At 43.5% G+C, this 13,150-nt stretch overlaps 1 protein-coding gene across 4 annotated transcripts in view; it reads left to right on the top strand.

The window, feature by feature from the left end:
• Positions 1-3,265: 3,265 nt before the first annotated feature.
• Positions 3,266-13,150, top strand: part of NTN1 (netrin 1) — a 280,603-nt gene continuing 270,718 nt past the window's right edge. For 2 of the 4 annotated variants that reach the window (XM_075119363.1, XM_075119362.1), the window contains exon 1: positions 3,278-3,602. The gene's annotated coding sequence lies outside the window, so the exon portion shown is untranslated. Of the gene's footprint in view, positions 3,603-13,150 lie in introns of all 4 variants that reach the window. The other 2 variants (XM_075119364.1, XM_048817474.2) reach the window with 2 other exon arrangements.

Below are 13,150 nucleotides of genomic sequence, written 5' to 3'. Positions count from 1 at the left end.
ATAAGGACAATGAACTTAAAAAAACCCTGCTCTTCTTCTCCCCTCTCAGACCCCACCCCCTGGCCAGGCCAGTAGCCACAGCTGGGCTGTGGTAAGAGCCATGGCTGCCCAGAGAACCCAGGCTGCTGTGGGGAGACTGGACCCACCACCTGCCATGAGTGGGGCACCCTGGGCAGGAAGGCATGAACCAGGCCCTGGTCTCGGGCTGCCCAGTCTCCCGCCCAGGGCAGGGGGAGGGTCCAGGGCTCCCCACAGTGGCCTCGGCTCCTTGGGCAGCCACGGCTCTTACCACAGCCCAGCTGTGGCTACTAACCCTAACCCTTTTCTTTTTTCAGAGGAACAGCCGTGTTAGTCTGTATTCGCAAAAAGAAAAGGAGTACTTGTGGCACCTTAGAGACTAACCAATTGGTTAGTCTCTAAGGTGCCACAAGTACTCCTTTTCCTTTTCTTTTTGCGGATACAGACTAACACGGCTGCTACTCTGAAAACTGATCATGATGTCTTGCACTCCTAATATATGCTTAAGCTGCCCATTCGTGCCCTTAGAGATCACTGCAAGTGCTCCTATGATCACTGGAGGTGTCTTTATTCTAGTTTTCCATAATCGTTCCACTCTGTGGCAGAGTTCTTCACACTTCTTGTTCTCTTCTTGTTTCTTTTTTATATTTCTTTCTGCTGGTATGGCAATATCAGTTAACAGGGTCTGGTTTGTCTTCTTTTCTACAACAACTATGTCTGGCCTCTTTGCCTCCACCATTTGGTCTGTGACAATTGCCAGATCCCATAAAATCTTAGCCTCTTCGTTCTCTAGAGCACTTTCGATTTGGTGGTCTTAATACTGCATGGTTCATTTAAATCTGTACTTGCCATAGAGGCTCCAATGCAAACACTTGGCGACCTCACTGTGTCTGTTTATATATTCTCTCCCAGCCAGGCTCCTGCAGGTGCTGAACACATGTTCCACCATCTCTTCCTTTTTAGAACACATTCTGCAGTTCGTGGAGCAGTTCTATTGGTAAATTTTGTTTCAAATAATTAAGCCTTAAAGGACTGCTCTTATGCACTCATAATGAGGATCTCTGTTTCTCTTTTGAGGTATTCTTCTACAAGCCATTAATTTGTTAATCTTTGATCACTAATGGGTTCCATCTCTCTCCACCACTGTCCATGCATTAATTTTTGTGTAAATCTTTCAAGTCTTTCTTTGGCAATTTGCTTTCGCCTTTCTTTTATGCTTTCTTAGTCTGGGTTGCATACTTGGCCATTGCTTGTTATCGCAGCCAGATGATCTTTTACTTTGGCTGATTCCTTGTACATTTTGATGTTGTAATCTTCATTGTCATTTGCTTCCTCCACAGAGAGAGAACCTTTTCCTCTGTCACATCATGAGACGCACATTCCATCCACGACTGGTTTGATATTTGTTGCTCTCTGCATTGCCAGGAGCTTTTTTGTTTGCATGTCAAATTTTTCTTCTCCTCTTGATTCCACTTTATCATTCTGTCAGTGTACCACTGTACTGGTATCACATGTATATTTATGGTTTGGATGAAATTCTTCGTGTTGAGTTTTGTCCTTAGAGTAGTTCTTATTCATCTGTAATATTCTTTCCTCACTTCTTCTTTGACTTCCTTATGTAGTAACTCCAATAATTCCCTGATTCCAAGGTATTTGGAGGGGCCATGCTCAGAAATATCTTGGATAGTATCTTTGTTAACTTATATGCCATCTTATGGTACCAATTTACCCCTCTTTACAGACACCAACACATAATTATGCCTTCTATCTTCACCAAAATTTTCTATACCTTATCTATCTCTGCATCTCCTTTTGTAATCATACATATATGTTCAGATCATCCACGTATAGCAAATGGTTAACTGGTTGGTTGTTCTTTGCTGATATGATAACCACAGTTTATCTCACAGAGCATGGATGTCAATAGCAGCATCACAACATTGGTGATAAGGAATCCCCTTGAAAGATTCTGCTTTTAATTTGGACCTCATCAATGAGAATCCCTTCCAGTTAGAGTCATATGTTCCAGTTAACCATAGATTGTTGCAGAAAGGAAATGATCTTTTGATCAACCTTGTGCATTTCAATGTCACGACAATCCACAAAAGTGGGATGCTGTCCTATGCTTTTTGGTAGTCTAGCCACATCATCTCTACCTTTTTATTTTTTTTGTTTTGCATCTTCTGTGATCCTTGTGTTCAGCCTGAGGCACTCTTTTGTCCTTCTCATGTTTACTATGCAGACTTTTTGTTCAGGAAGCAGCATTCCATTATGAGCTAGCACTGTCTGGATCTTCTTTGCCAGAATTGCTGGTAGAAGTTTCCACATAGTTGGTGAACGCATGATTAGTCTATAATTCACAGGATCACTGCAGCCTTCTTTCCTTTTTTGTATGAGGATGATTCTCCCTGTCACCCTCTATCTTGGGCACCCATTCTTCAAACATTTTATTAAGTTGTTCAAGTAAACAGTCATGGACTGTTGTTAGGTGTTTCAGCCAGAATACATGCACCCCGTCTGGTTCAGGTGCTTTCCAAGTTTTCAGTCCTTTCAGCACCCAGCAAAACAGGACCCTGATCAGTCCGGGCTTCTAGGCACTGCCATAATACTACTAATAAAATGTAACTGTGAGCTGAAATATATTTATGTTAGTAACAACACAGACATGGTGTATAAAGGCAACAGAGAAAATTTCTGCTAGCCAGAATTCCTTTTCTAATTTTCCCTGTTATCCCTCTTTAGATTCCTAGTGGGATCTGGAGCCTTTAAACACCTTATGTACCAAACCTTCCCTGTTTGCTAATTGCAAATGGAAATGTCAACACATTCCTGCAAATTTGCTACTGTGCAACTTCTAAGGAGTATAATTCCGCCCCCCCCCCACACACAGTTATTTTTCTGTCCCTATCCCCCCAGTCCAAGTTTCCAGCCTTTTCCTGCGCTTGCTAAGTTGAAAGCACTCAGCATTCCTGGTTCCTGTGAGGAGAGTTTTAAATCATGCATTCTATTCTTCCACCCATTCTCTGTGGTATTTTTGTAACCTTCGGCACTGGGCAATGCAAACCATGCCAGGTATGTTTGTGCGCTGGGAAGTTTTTGGAACAACACCCCCCCACACACACGCACACTCTCCCTCCCTCCTCCTTTATCTTTTCATTGAAAACAAAACTGGCCCAAGAGAATCAACTGGTTGATCATTTTTTGGATGTGCAAGGGTTCCCTGATTTAGCCCTTTGGAGCTCACAGAAGCATGAAATCCCTAACAGTCTCCCTCCCCAATGGCTCAGCCGAAGGCAAAATGCCACAGCAGACATGGTACAAATTTCAGCGACACAGCCTGCCCATTCAGAGCCTTGTTCCCACTCCTTAGCTCACTGTGTCTCCTTTGCAGCTCTGGGGGCTTCTCTGCAGGTAGAGGACTGCTTTGCAAGGAGGAGAGTCGGCTAGACACCACGTGGTGGGCTATTTTGGAAGAGCATCTTAAAGGGGACGTGCTCCCCAAACTCTTGATCATTCCCTGATTGTGAGACCTAAATAGCGGAATACACTAATACTTCCTCCAGCACTGGGCTGTCTCTCAGAAGGTAAGAGCCGGCTGCAGTCTGCCTGGAGGAGATCCAGTGCCTTTTATTTGATGTATAATAGGATGACAGTGCTCCTGCTTCTCGTTCTGCTTTCTCTTGTTTGACTCTCCTGTGGGCTAAACTTTGTGCGTGTGTATCTGTGTGTCCGCTCTATCGTTTTCCATGCAGACTGGGGTCTAGACAATTGTTTGTATCGTTCAGGCAGAAAAAGTCCCGTGTCTTTTCGTGGGGGCTTGTTTACTATTGTGAGAAAGGAGACAAAATAAACGACGGGTTTGGAAAGTCAGGCATAAACTCCTCCTGGCCCTGGAGGACATAAAAGCAAAGCCTGGTGAATATCTGGGTCATGAGATTCAGTGTCCTTGAGTTTGAAGTTTGGTGTCTTTACCCCCTTTCTTTCAACTCTTTTTTCCTCTCTTTTTCCTCTCTTTTTGTTGCCAAAAACAATTTATCAAACTCCTTCTAACTCCTCACCCCCACCCCACTGCTAATCGTGTTCACTAAGTTATTAGTGCAAGCCGATGTTATTTCCCTCTGACATCATTTTCCACCTGAAATCTGAAAGGTCATCGCTGCTTTATAAAAGTGTGTTGATTTCTGAGCGACAGGAAACAATAATTTAAAGCAAGTCACCAAGTGGCTGGAGGGGCCTGGGTTTTAGAGAATTCCCCCGCAATGCCGAACCAAACAGAATTCCTACCCTTTCCCCACTATCACCCCAGTCAGAATGTCCGCGTTTTCAATCTATTATCTGCATTTAAGATATTACACCGATATTTTCACACCTAAAACTGTTCCCCCTACCTCGCCGCCCCTCTTTCCAGTCCCCATCGCCTTGATTCAGCCCTTGGTAATTAATTTGGCATTTCAGAATAGCTACTGGGCTGGATAATGCCTGCATTCATCTCCCCAGCCTAATCTGAACAAAATCTGGAAGAAAAGCTTTCAGAAAGACAGAAAATGCCATTCGGTTACTGTTCAAAAGAACTGTCACTCTATAGGAATAAATCGCTCCTGATTATTTCAAACTGGGGTCTTCTTTGGATTTCCATAAAACTTACAATTACTTGGGGGAGAAAAAAAAACTTTAAAATTATTTTTTTTTAGAGGGGAAATTTTTATCGTGTTCTCCTCCCCTAAAAATAAAAAGAAATATAGTTTGCAAACAGATGTGAAAATAATAGTTTATTGCTAAAAATAGAAGAAAAAAGCTGTAAAGAATGCAAACATTGAAAGTTATTTGACTTTTGAAATAGTGTAGATTTTATTAAAAGTTGCGATTTAAATACATTACATCGAGTTCCCCCTCCCCACCCTTTCCACTCCTTTCACCTCCGACGCACCCTGGCCTCAAATCCGAGGTGACAGGGGCAGGATCTAAAATTGAGTCCCCACAAAATGATCACAGTATCAGAGCAGTAGAACATATTCATTTGCCCTTAAACTCTGAGAGCGATCAAACTTCCATATCTCTCGGCAGGGCCGTCGTTTTCTGCACTTCATAGCCTGGCAAAACTCATTGACTTTACTGGGAGCAGAATCGGATCCCGTTAACTTCAGGAGAGTTTCCGCGGAGGCAGAACTCCCCTAGACGCCGCTTTACAATGTTCAGATTTTCAGGCTTCTTTTTAATACTTTGTGTGTCGCTGTGTGTGGGGGGGGAGGGGTGATATAACCCCGTGTACAGGCTCCTGTGGGGAATCATATTTAGCCCTGAAAACGGACCGAGTAGGCAGCAGCTCCCGTTAGAGAGAAGAAATGGACTGGAGCGAGATCAATGGGTTTCACGTTGGATCTAATTCCGGAGAGGTCTGAACCGGTACCTTTAGGAAAAGGTTCTGAAAGGCTGAGAGGCAACGGTGAAATTTAGCTCGAAGTGAGAGTTTTCGGTTTGCAACCGCCCCAAAAGCCCAGTCTGGTCTAGACAGGGGAGATTCTTTTACAGCCTCTCTCGGGTAGACATGAGCAAGGGCGGTTACCAAAAAGCCAGATGCAAGGATGGTCATGGATAAAAGGAACCCGTAGAGCTATCTTATGCTATCACCCATTGTTTCCTCCCCACAGAGGAATTTTTGCAAGGCAGATGAATGATGCGAACTTTTTCCGGGGAGCGGGAGCGGGCACAACTGGAAAAAATGCAGCAGGTTTCGCCCCGTCCCCATACCCCTGTGCAGGCAAGGGCAACAAGTGTTTGAAGGCGAGCCTGAGAAAAAGTACTCAGTTTTAAGTGCACAATTCGCTATTTCTTTCCCGAGATTCACGAGAAAGGGGGGAAGAAACCCATCGGAGGGCACGCACCATGGCCTCACGGGCTCTGCGGCAGGCGTTGCAGTTTGCACAACTTAAAAAAAAAAACAAACCACCACCAAAACAGGGGCGAGATTTCAAATTATCAAATAGGGCCGTTTTGATCAATCCCCGCTTCGCGCACGGCGACAAGAAAGAAAGAGGTTAAAAGAATCCCCCCGGTTCAAAAGAAAACGCTGCCGTGACATGACAAACACTTTTCTTACGTAGTAAATTCTTCCCTTGCAAGCGATTCCACAAACACTTTCTGCTTAGCGGGCATGCCGTGTCCTCAGAGCCTTTAACGAATTAAGGAAAACATTAAATAGATCCACCGATGGAAATTCAGCCTTCTGTATCAGGCAGAATTATCTATCTATCCATCCGCCCGATCCCTCTCTCTAGCTGACTGAATTTCCCTTTCTGAATATAAATATATATCAGTGTATTTTTAATGGTATATCCCTCTGAAAACTAATCAATTAGATCTCTCTCTCTCTATATATATATATATACACAAATGAATATATATATATATATATATAATTCATTTGCTATATGTTTTTCTCTCTGAAAGTTACTCAATGAAACCCTCTTCCCTGCATCAGCAGTTTATAATTTAAATCGCCCAAATTAAGATCCCGTCGGATTCGTTTGCATCTTGTGGTTATGTTGTTCCATAGCAACCCAACCCCAGCGTTGGGGCTTTTAAAGCAAATAGTCGCCGCCGTTTGTTTGCTGGCCAGGTTTCACGCCACCGGCCCCTTTCCCCCTAGCTCTTGGCAGCGGATGGTTTCCTCACACCCGGCAGAAATCTGCGCAGGACATTAACGCTAGAGCTGCAGGCACCGGCTCCTTCTCCATATAACGCGCCGCGCGCCCCAGGGCGGTCCGGGGGGTGCCCTGCAGCGCGGACCAGGATTGCAAAGCCGCGGCCCGGGCTCCAAAGGCCCCGAGGGCATCAGGGATCGCGGGTTTTCTCCGAGCGGACAGCGCCAGCTTGCCCAGGCCAGGAGGCTGCTCGGAGCTCCGGCTGCGCCCGCAGCACGTGTCCGCCTCCAGCCGAGCCAGGGCGCCGCGCTCCGGGGCCCTCTCGCTCAGCCCAGGCCGGCCCGAGCTCCGGGATCTCTTCCTGGGGCCTTCCCCCGGGTTGCGGGCTCCATGCGGCGCAAGGAGAGTCGCCGTTAACCCTCCTCCGTTAACCCATCTTCCCTCCCATCGACCGGCAGCCCCGTCCGCTCCTCCCCGCAGTCAGCTGGACACATGGCCCCCGTGACAGGCTTGGCCCCCAGCCCCCTCTGCGAGCCCCGGAGCCGACGGCTTTTCAGGCAGGCAGCTTCCCTCCTGGTGGGCTGCACAGCCATATGGTAGCGTAGCGCCTTGCCTGATGCTTCCTGTGTCCAGGGCCTGCTCCCTAAGGGGGGGATCCCGCAGCCTTAAAGGGGAGAGGAAACGTGGGGACAAAAGGGGTCTCGTGATGGTAGTGAGGCATCTTAAAGTTTCTGTGTGAATATACCAACACAATAGATTCTGCTTTTATTGTGTCCTATACTGCCGCTGCTGCAGTTTCTTCTTCTTCTAGACTTTTTTTTATAACAAATTGATTGCAAAGAAAAAGGAATTTATGAATCTCAGCTGGGAAAATATTTTATCTTAGTAATCAGTGATAATACGTTGCTACCTGGTGCCTGTGTTGCTGATTAGTGATTTAATTTGACATTAAATCCATTGGAAAATATTTCAGCGCAAGGTTAATTTGACATTATATTAATTAATAAATAACAGTTAATAACCATGAGCTGATATATCCTCAGGAGGTTTAATGTCCATTTAAAGTGCTGCCATGTATGTCACTAGGCTCACAGACATGTTGCATGTAGTTATATCTTATCCTTGATTATAATGATGATGGTGATAATAAGCATTTCCCATCTGAGATTCATCAATTCCTTTTTCTTTTTGATCAGGGCTTGACGGCTGAGATTAGAACATAACCATATGCAGTCAGAACAGCAACTCTTATTTCATTCCGCAGTTCCAGACCCAATATCACTGGCTTATGTAGGACGCCTTCTCTCTAGTATTCCTTTTTCTTTCAGGAAAGCACATAAAAGAACAGGTGAAGGACTATTTAGATAATTAGATGTATTCATGTTGGCAGACTTTAACAGCTCAGAGAACTGGTAGGTAATGTCCCATGGGAAGAAAATCGAAGGGAAAAAGCAGTTCAGGCGAACTGGCAATTTCTCAAAGAGACCATATTTAAGGCATAATGGAAAGCTATCCCAGTGCAAAGCAAAGAAAGGAAGAACAGTAAGGGTGTGTCTCCACTGCAATTAGACACCTGCAGCTAGCCCATGCCAGCTGAGTCTGGCTTGCAGGATTCTGGCTAAGGGGCACCACAATTAAAGAGCCCCTTAGCCCGAGCCCTATGCGCCTGAGTCAGCTGGCTTGGGCCAGCCACGGGTTTTTAACTGCAGTGTAGACAGAGCCTAAGAGGCCAATATGCTTACATCAAGAACTTTTTAATGACCTGAAAATCAAAAAGAAGTCCTACAAAAAGTGAAAACATGGACACATTACTAAGCATGAGTACAAAAAAAATAGTTCAAGCATATGGGGACAAAAGCAGAAAGGCTAAGGTACAAAATGAGTTACAAGTAGCAAGGGATATAAAAGGCAATACAAAGAGGTTCTATAAATGCATTACGAGCAAGAGAAAGATGAAGGCTGGTGTAGGTCCACTACTTAGTGGGGAAGAACAGCTAATAATGGATGACATTGAGAAAGCTGAGGTGTTTAATTCCTATTTTGATTGGGGGAAAAAAGGTTAATGGTGACCAGATACTCAACACAATATTAACAACACAGGTGAAGGAACACAAGCCAGAATAGGTTAAAGAGTTTAGATAAGTTAGATGTATTCAAGTCGGCAGGGTCTGATGATATTAACCCTAGGGTTCTTAAGGAACTAAGCAAAGAAATCTTGAAACTATTAGTAGTTGTCTTTGAGAACTCATGGAAGACGGGTGAGGTCCTAGAGGACTGGAGAAGGGCAAACATAGCATCTGTCTTTAAAAAGGAGAACAAAGAGGACCTCAGGAATTATAGACCAGTCAGCGTAACTTTAATACCTAGAAAGATACTGGAAAAATACTATTAAATATTCAATTTGTAAGCACTTAGAGGAAAATAGGGTAGTAAGCAATAACCAACATGGATGTGTCAAGAACAAATCATGCCAAACCAAGCTAATTTCTTTCTTTTACAAGGTTACGGGCCCAGTGAACAGGGGAAAGCAGTAGATGTGCTATGTCTTGATTTGTATGTCCCATATGACATTCTCATAAGCAAACTAGGGAATGTGGTCTAGATCAGGGGTTTTCAAACTGGGAGTCATGACCCCTCAGGGAGGTCGCGAGCTGTCAGCCTCCACCCCAAGCCCCGCTTTGCCTCCAGCATTTATAATAGTGCTAAATATAAAAAAGGTGGTTTTAATTTATGGGGGTGGGGGTCGCAGTCAGAGGCTTGCTGTGTGAAAGGGGTCACCAATACAAAAGTTTGAGAACCACTGGTCTAGATGAAATTATTATAAGGTGGGTACACAGCTGGCCAAAAACCATGGTCAGTGGTTCACTATCAAACACTGAGGGTGTATCTTGTGGGGACCTGCAAGGGCCTGCCCTGGGTCTGCTATTATTCAACATTTTCTTGAATGACTTGGATATTGGAGGGGAGATTATTGCTTATAAAATTTGCAAATGAGACCAAGCTGGGAGGGGCTGCAAGCTCTTTGGGGGACAGGGTTAGAAACAAAAAGATGTTGACAAATTGGAAAATTGGTCTGAAAGCAATAAAAATGAAATTCAGTAAAAACAAGTGCAAAGTACTACCCTTGAGAAGGAAAAATCAAAGGCAGAACTCCAAAATGGGGAATAACTGCTGAAAAGGATCGGGAGGTTATAGTATATCATAAATTAAATAGGAGCCAACAATATGATACAGTTGCAAAAAACTCTAATACACTGGGGTCAATTAACTGAAGTGCTGTACATAAGACACATGAAGTAATTGTCCCTCTCTATTTGGCACTGTTGAGGCCTCAGCTGGAGTACTGTGTCCAGTTTGGGCATCATACTTTAGGCAAGATGTGGAAAAATTGGAGAGAGTCCAGAGGAGGGCAACAGAAATGATAAAAGGTTTTGAAAACCTGACGTATGGAGAAAGGTTAAAATAAGTGGTCATGTTTAGCCTTGAGAAAAGAAGACTGAGATGGGACCTGATAACAGTCTTCAAATATGCTAAAGGTGCTGTTCTAAAGAGGAAGGTGATCAATTGTTCTCCATGTCCACTGAAGGTAGGTTAAAAAGTAAAGAGCTTAATCTGCAGCAAGGGAGATGTAGGGTAGATATTAGGGAAAAACTTTCTAACAATAAGGTTTATTAAGCTCTGGAATAGACTTCCAAGGGAGATTGTGGGGTCACTGGGGGTTTTTAACAAGAGGTTGGACAAACACCTGTCAGGCATGGCCTAAGTTTACTCGGTTCTGTCCTCAGCACAGGGGGCTGGACTAGATGATCTCTCAAGGTCCCTTCGTGCCCTACGTTTCTATCATTCTATAATTTAAGATTAGGGAGTGACACTGAAGCCCTAGCAAATTTCAATTATTCATTGGCGCTGGAGTCTTTGTATGCCATGGGGTATCTCTGTAGAGACTGCAGCTTTGTTTTTGCCATTTAAACTCATTATTTTGGATACTGAATTGGCGTTACAGATTCACAGAATATAAACCCAGAAGGGACCATTGTGATCATCTCTAGATCATTTTAAAAAAAACCTGGCTAGTGGACACATCATGCCCCAAGCAACATACATGGCTGGAGATTTCTCTCCTTGTGAGTTAAATCTGAGCATTTTATATGTTGAATGTGTGTGCACGCACCCTATTAAAAGGCCCAATCCCGCTCAGCCTTACTCTTTCAAAATAGTCAATGAAATGGGAGTTTTATATATGTAAAGAAATGTTACTCCTATTTATCACCTCTCCAATCTGATCAGTGTAGTCTGTGCTGCTCTGTACTCCAATGTCAAGCCAGTTCCTGCCCCAGAGATCTTAAAATCTAGAAGGAATGGGTAAAAATATAGGACTTGGCCCGGAGAAGTGCACAAGTCTCGTTTGAAAGCCTAAGTGGAGGTCTGAATTTAAAGGGCCCAGAGCTGGGGCTGAAGACCCTAGTGAGGGCAGATAGACAGGTTTGTTGCAGTTTTGCTACCCCTGAAGGGATTCACTTTGATTGTATGACCCGGCTATGCCACTCCTGTCAAGAACAAATGGATATAAACTGGCCACCAGGAAGTTTAGACTTGAAATTAGACGAAGGTTTCTAACCATCAGAGGAGTGAAGTTTTGGAATAGCCTTCCAAGGGAAGCAGTGGGGGCAAAAGATCTATCTGGCTTTAAGATTAAACTTCATAAGTTTATGAAGGAGATGGTATGATGGGATAACATGGTTTTGGTAATTAAATATTCAGGGTAAATAGGCCCAATGGCCAGTGATGGGATATTAGATGGGGTGGGATCTGAGTTACCCAGGAAAGAATTTTCTGTAGTATCTGGCTGGTGACTCTTGCCCATATGCTCAGGGTTTAGCTGATTGCCATATCTGGGGTCGGGAAGGAATTTTCCTCCAGGGCGGATTGGAAGAGGCCCTGGAGGTTTTTCGCCTTCCTCTGTATCATGGGGCACGGGTCACTTGCTGGAGGATTCTCTGCTCCTTGAAGTCTTCAAACCACAATTTGAAGACTTCAGTAGCTCAGACATAGGTGAGAGGTTTTTCGCAGGGGTGGGTGGGTGAAATTCTGTGGCCTGCGTTGTGCAGGAGGTCAGACTAGATGATCATAATGGTCCCTTCTGACCTTAGTATCTATGAATCTATAAGTGAGGCTGATAACCTACAGGGGTGCCGGGAGCAGGAAAAGGCCTGTAATACTGCATGCAGCCGCCAGAGGCACTCAAGAAGTGAATGCACCCAATAATATATAATAGGAGACTCTTACTAATTCAGACTAATGACAAGACTGTTACAAATTATTGACTACTGTGAATTACCAAGCAAGTTAGCAAATACTGTAAAAATCAAGACTAATGCATCACCAGATGTACTTTTTCCACTTATTTTGACAATTGTTCAGCATGGTTTATGGCCATCCACTATAAGGCCCTTATAAGCATAATACAGTATATTGTAAAAATAACAAAATCTTAGAAGTATGGGCCCTCACTTCTATGGCACCTCTACTAGTAAATCTTTATTGGCAGATGTTTAGAGACTGCCTGGGTTTTTTTGTAAGGATCATAAAGTGTGTGGATTAGATAAATGCATCGGAGAAAGGTTCTACAAGGTGAGTATCAAATTTTCAGTTAATGAAACCTAGTATATAAGAACAGCAATTAATTGCATTCCGTTTTGGGGTAATTATGGCCCCATTCAGCAAGGTATTTAAACACATACCTAACTTTAAGCATGTGAGTAATTCCATTGATTTTACTGCGACTACTCACATGCTTAAAGTTAGGCATGTGCTTAACTACTTTGTTGAACTAGGGCCTATAAATGCCCACCTTATATCAAAGTCAAAGTTTGCTCCAAGCTACAGATGGTTCACGAGGCTGACACGGGTGCATCAGTTTCCATAGCCATCGACACACAAGGGAGTGTTTTGGACAGCATCACATCTGACCACCTCTTGTGCCTCTAACCTAATGGATCAGGCACTTGTTTTGCAGCTGATGAACTGGAGAAAGCCTTTGAGTGTGAGATCATCCAACTCACAACTGTAGTCAAGAACCTTAACAACTCAGCCACCGCTTCTCAATCTATATAGTAAAGTCAGGATGGGCAGAATTCGATATTTTTTTATATAACTTTGATGGATCGTGTCTTTTTTCACTTTTAAGCATTTTTAAAATTTTTATCAATTTAATTTTCATAGTTGTGCGAAATTATGGGTTTTACCATTCTTATTTGATGACACTAGATGCTGAGATTCAAAATGTTAAAGTTTTATAACTGCTAAAACACTAATTTGTCAACATCATACATCAAAATACACAAAGTAAATGGCCTTAAATCAAACCCTAATCAATTCTCAAGCAGCACTTTTCTTACTTTGCCTATCTGTAAATTTCAATTATTATGGATGGAAATATTTTTTCATCAGTGTGTGTGCATGGTGAAGTCAATCGACATTTACAGATAAAA

This window comes from Caretta caretta, chromosome 14, assembly GCF_965140235.1.
Source record: "Caretta caretta isolate rCarCar2 chromosome 14, rCarCar1.hap1, whole genome shotgun sequence".
Classification (NCBI taxonomy): Eukaryota; Metazoa; Chordata; order Testudines; family Cheloniidae; genus Caretta; species Caretta caretta.
Note: the sequence above shows the minus strand (reverse complement) of the source record. Positions and strands in the feature narration are given on the sequence as shown.